Genomic DNA, 6,208 nt, shown 5'->3' with positions numbered 1-6,208 from the left:
GATCGGTGCATAAGGATGGTATCTTATATTTATGTCGTTGATCGGTGCATAAGGATGGTATCTTATATTTATGTTGTTGATCGGTGCATAAGGGTGGTATCTTATATTGTTGATCGGTGCATAAGGATGGTATCTTACATTTATGTGGTCGATCGGTGCATAAGGATGGAACCTTATATTCATGTTGTCAACCGGTGCACAAGGTTGGTATCTTATATTCATGTTATTGATCAAGGCATGGGGTTGGTATACTGCATTACATATGTTTTCGATTGGTGTATAAAGGGGGGAGATTTATATCGTTAACTTTTCCTCTAAGGAAATTATATTATCTGTTACTGAATGGCGCATAAGGTTGGCGGGTTACGCTATGTTACCGAGCGGCGCTAAAGGTTGACATTATTTTTGATCGTTGATTAACGCCGGAAGGATCATATATTCAACATCATGGCAAAACATAAAAGTATTTGTTGAACGTGAAAGCGGATAAATGATAAGACAGCAAACAAAGTTAAGAATTACACAACCATCAAAATAATTGTTCAGTCAACCAAAGCAGTCAATTTAATATCCTAGTGTTAAAAGTTAGTATTAAACTTCGGCAATGACGGGGTCGATGGTAGTGGCAGCAGGATCGGTAGGGGGATCTGTTGAAGTAAGGGTAGGATCGGTGGCGGCGCCCATCTGGGTGGTAAGGTCCACCAATTTGCCATCTACCAATACCTTCATAATGTCAAATTCTGGATGAGTGAGTGGAGTCTGGAAGAGGTAATGGCATTGAGCGATCCCTTGTTCGAAGCCCAATTGTCGCTCTTGACAAATCTCATCTCCCATCGTGATGTTCTCAGCAGCCAGTTTGTCCCGTTCGGTGGTAATCAAGTCTCTCTGCTTAACCACTTCATCATGTTGAGAAGTCATTTTTTGTAGGCTAAGTTTCAAGTCATCCACCGAACGTTGGAGAGAAGATACCTTACCTTGACTTTTCTTTAGCTTATCTTCGGCAGCAGCACACTCATCTTCTAGCGTCTTTTGTAGTTCCTCGACGCGAATGGTCAACGCAATATTATTTTTCTTAACTTTGCTTAACTCATCAGCTGCATTTTCCAGCTCCACAACCAACATGGGTTTGGTTGTTCCAGCAGTATAGTTCAAGCATACGCTGGCTCGGGAGATCAATTCATATGCCATATTTAAGGATTCGATCGGCGTCATTCCTTTGAACGACTTCTTTTCTTCGGCACTGAGATTAAATTGCAATCAGTCGGATACGTGCACATTCGGATCTAACACGCTGGTCATTACATAAGAGCTGATTTTCCTTTTCTTGGTAGGAGAGGGTGATTTATCTTGGCCCGCTTTCCTCTTTGTTTTACCTTTCGAGGAGGTAGTTCCCTTGGGCTTGGGGTCAGGAAGGGGAACAGTAGAATCAGTTACTGTCTGGAGAGGATTTACTCGAAGAGGACTCTTAGTGCTGTTTCCTTCGATCGGGGTGGAGGGAGATGAACTTCCCTCCTCTATAGTACTAAGTCCTTTCTTGCGAGCCATCATCCTCAGGAAGGCTTGATGTCTTTCCATTCCTCCAAAGTACTCTGCATCATAAAAGAAAATTTAAGATAAGTCAATATTGTCTTACATTAACGATCGGGAGAAAGATACTTACCCAACACTTTTTCTTTAAGGTTATCAGTTTAAGTAGTTCGATCAAATGACGACAAGGGGTCTTCCGAGGGAGTTGATCGATCTGGGTTATAGCATCAAGCTCGTCATTGGTCATGTCACTTTCTGGCCATGAGTCTATTCGATTGGGGAACTCGGTTCAGTATAGAGGGAATTTCGGACGACCATCATTGAAAAAATATTTGGGCCGGCCGGAGGGTCTAAGAGCAATCTTGCAGAAGTAGGCTTTAAATTCTTTGTACGAGGAGTTAAAGGTGGTAAATAATTGTTTATCCCTAGCAGGTAGCAAGGAAACCCAGGACCGGTTAAAATTGGGGAAGACACGAAAGAAGTATAAAAACGATTTAGGGGTTGGGGTCAGATCCAGTCCTTGGCAAAGTACGTTAAAGGCCTGTATATAGGCCCAACCGTTCGGGTGTAATTGTGTGGGGCAGATGTTCAACTCTCGCAGAACGCCCATTTCGAAGTCAGAGAATGGAAGCTTAAAACCTAGGTCACAAAACAAGGTGGTATATACATAGAAAAAATCTAGATCATATCCTTCGCGGCCATGACAAGCCCGTTCGTTTGAACGACAAACTACAAAAGTATAGTCATCTACGTCGTTCAGATCAGCTAAAATATTTACCTTTTCTAATAAATGCCTAATACTAGCGGTGGAAGCAAAATAAGGAATATAATGTTTAACTTCATGGGGGGCCCAGTCGTACCCTTGGACGATAGGAGGGACAACAATGGAGGTCCAGGCTCGCGAGTTGTCATAATGAAACTCTAGGCCGGACGAGGAGGACGAACTGGAAGGGGACGAATGGGACGAAGACGAGGCAGGGGATGCCGCACCCTCGTCATTGTACCCCCTACCCTCGTCTACGGACTCACGGGAAGAGTTAGGAGAGGAAGACATTACCTGGAAAGTATTGATCGGTGTACACGGGAACAGGATCAGGCAGGGCGAGGTCCTATACGCTTGTTAGGAGGAAATGAGGTGGAAAGTGACCCTCTATTTATAGCCGACAAAAACGGTTCCACTCTCTAATCTCCACCGTTGATGATAGTAAGATCGGAGGTCTAGGAGGAGCTGTCTTTTCAAATTCTCTGCTAACTGTCAGAGTATGGTATCAGCACCGTCGATTCCATGATTAATCATGGGGTTCTCATTTCGCCACGTTTTCATGATTTCTTTGCTTAAACCCCTTCGGCATCTTCATGCCTCGGGGCTTGGGGGGCTTATGTAGTGTATGGGGTAGCGGGGGTAAGAGGTGGATCGGGTAGAGGGAGAAACGGATCGGGGGGAGGGAGAAAGTGATCGGTAGGGATCAACCGGGGAAGAGGGCAGGTTGGTTGGAGGGAGAAAGCGATCACTTAAAGTGCGTCTGCAGGGTGTGGGGTTAGCGGGGGTAAGAGGTGGATCAGGTAGAGGGAGAAACGGATTCGGGTGGAGAGAGAAATGGATCGGTATGGGTCAGCCGGGGTGAATGACGGATGGCTTGAGGAAAGAAGGTGGTCAATGGAAGTGGGGAAGACACGTGATACGTGAGGTGATGGGGTGCATGGTGGATCGGCTNGAGAGAGAAACNGATCGGGTGGAGAGAGAAATGGATCGGAAAGGATGTGAAAGAGAAATACACAAGGGNAGGCACGTGGCAAGAGGCGAGGATTCAGGGAGTTAATGTGCATATTGTAACGGATAGGATGATGGGAGCGAAAATCTCGGAAGTGAGGCGCGACAGTTACGCGGAGCAGCGAGATACTCGGGGTCACGAATCAGTGGTTACAGGTAATGGGTCGCCCCAAAGGTAAGGTTTAGGCCTATAAATACAGGCGTTAGGAGGGAGGTAAGGGACTTTTGGACTTTTCTACTTTTTACTCTGAATTTCACGGTGACCTTGCTGACTTGGGCGTTGGAGTGCTAACTTGCAGGTCGCCACCCGTTCAGGTGTTCAAGGAGGAGAGGTCGATCGGCTTGAGTCTTGTCTCGGGTCCATATCCGAAACAAAACCGTTTAAGAAACACAACCTAAGCATGTTAATTTCTAGACTTGACTCGTCCGGACTTTAAAATGATAGTCAGGCTATGGCGAGTCTTGCACCCATGGTGACTTATGAAACTTGGGTTTCCCACCTTGCCACACTCACGAGGTTAGTCCGTTCCGGGCCTTGAGGCATACTGGGAGCCCCCAAGACTAAGGACCTCTTACTACTTCTTACCACATGGTTCAACCTCTCTAAGTGAGCATGATTGACCATTGAAGCATCAGAATGACTCCCAAGGCTGAGCCCCTACTTTCATTTTAAAACACTAAGAATCTCACTGAGAGATCCCACACAGGTAGAACTTAGTTTACCACTTGGATCTTACTTTCATCACTTTGTAATTATATATATACATAATCTCAACAATACCTTACTTACCAATCACAAATTTTAAAATAATCATTCCCTAAATTAATCTAAGTTAATCAATTCCATAATCTTTTACAATTTATTTCCAATACCTAGACCCTGTACAGATATAAAACCATGTTTCCTTTAACTATATTATAATAGTTATATTAAACTATACTTCTATTATAAATTTTCTATTAAACCATTACAGAAACATTTTTAATTTATATAAAACCACATTCATATTATAATATTATAAGATTTTATTATACTACCGGTTATTATATATATATATATATATATATATATATATATATATATATATATATATATATATATATATATATATATATATATATTATACGTACATTAACTAAAATATATATGTTACGTACATGTAATACATATATATATTAATATTAATGTTACAGTACCTAAACCATCATCATGTTATATATTATATATATATAATCTATATATCAATAATATAATATATTATGATACATATTATCTCAAAATAATTACAATGTTTCCTTAATTATGAAATTCCTTGTTAAATTATTCATTTTTATAGAATGCTTTGCTCCTAACCTCACCTCACTACCCAATTTCCTTGCTGATTATATAACTAGCTTAAGAACTCTATATTTTTCCCAATCCTTCTCGTACCCCAATTGGTCACCGGAGAGAGAACAAATGTCTAACGCATCAGATTCTCCTTCGACACCAACACATATGACTAGTCACAACTGATTGGACCGGGCCAGGGCTGCTCTATCTGGTTTTTAGGTTCTCTCTATCCTACCAACAGAGAAGGTTCCCAACATATTTTTATTTGATTTAATCAACTATCCTATTATTATTTTTTTCTAATTCCCAAAGTTATACATCCCTCTCACAAAACCTGAGGCTACACTCAACCCATAATTTTCCATCAAATCAGTATCACCCCCAACTTATTCCAGCAACTAGATTCATCCATTTCCTTCAGAGCACATCATAACCAATATACAAACAGGATCATCAATTCAATGAAATTCAGTTCAGCAACACAATTCCATGCAGATTATAACAATCACAATCAACCATAGAGAATGAACCAAAGGTTCAGAACATTCCAAGACCAAATACTTAAAACAGAGACAATTAAATATCAAATAATATATCACAATTAAATTTAACATGCATAGAGCATTAAAACAGAGTTAACCAGTGTACAAATGCAATTCAACATATTTTCTCATAAATTCAGGAATTAATCAGAACCACAAAATACTTATATAGTTAGCTCCCCTTACCTGGAAACAAGCAACAACAAGCTCACTCAACGCTTCTAAAGTGCTCCTAAGGGCACAGAGAGACCTACAAATCACCAATTAGGTGATAGACTTTAGCTTTTTGAGTTGAAATAACGAAGAATGGAAGACAAGATCACATAGAGCTCATGGAATCAGAAAATGGTGCGACTTAGGTCAAAAACAGTGATAAGAAAGGGGAAAAATTTACTTACTCGATGAAACAGTGGGATGGTGGGTTCAAACGGAAGCCCTCGACGCCAGGAACAATTTGAAGGCACTAAATGAAATTTTGTACGGTTCAAATTTCTGAAAAAGAAGAGAGAAGGTGGAGTAGAGTTAGGGTTTGACACTTAGAGAGAAAAGAGTTTTCTGTGGAATGAAATAAAAAATGAGCAAAGGAGTTTTCCTTTTCCCCCTAAGGCCATGCTCTAAGTAAAATGGGTCAGACTACCCAATTAGGCCCAATGGCTTATTCAGACTTCTGAGGCCATTACACACGTTGAAGCAAAATACAGTCTTCAAATCTAAGTTTGTGTCTCTCTTAAATAATAATAATAATAATAATAATAATAATAAATAAATAAATAAATAAATAAATAAATAAATAATAATAGTGACAGTGATAATTAAAAAGCATAAATATACTAAATAGACTTAGGTGCATACCTTTATTAATTTTTTTTCTGAGATATATACATTTTTAAGAGTTGAAAGTGCTGTGAAGTAATAGATCTTAAAAAAATATTTTAGGAATTTTTTTAATAGACAATTTTTTTTAAAGTATTAAATATATGAAATATATTAAAATTAAAAGAATAATTTTACTTATATATATATATATATATATAT

Source organism: Vigna radiata, chromosome 6, assembly GCF_000741045.1.
Source record: "Vigna radiata var. radiata cultivar VC1973A chromosome 6, Vradiata_ver6, whole genome shotgun sequence".
Taxonomy (NCBI): domain Eukaryota; kingdom Viridiplantae; phylum Streptophyta; class Magnoliopsida; order Fabales; family Fabaceae; genus Vigna; species Vigna radiata.
Note: the sequence above shows the minus strand (reverse complement) of the source record.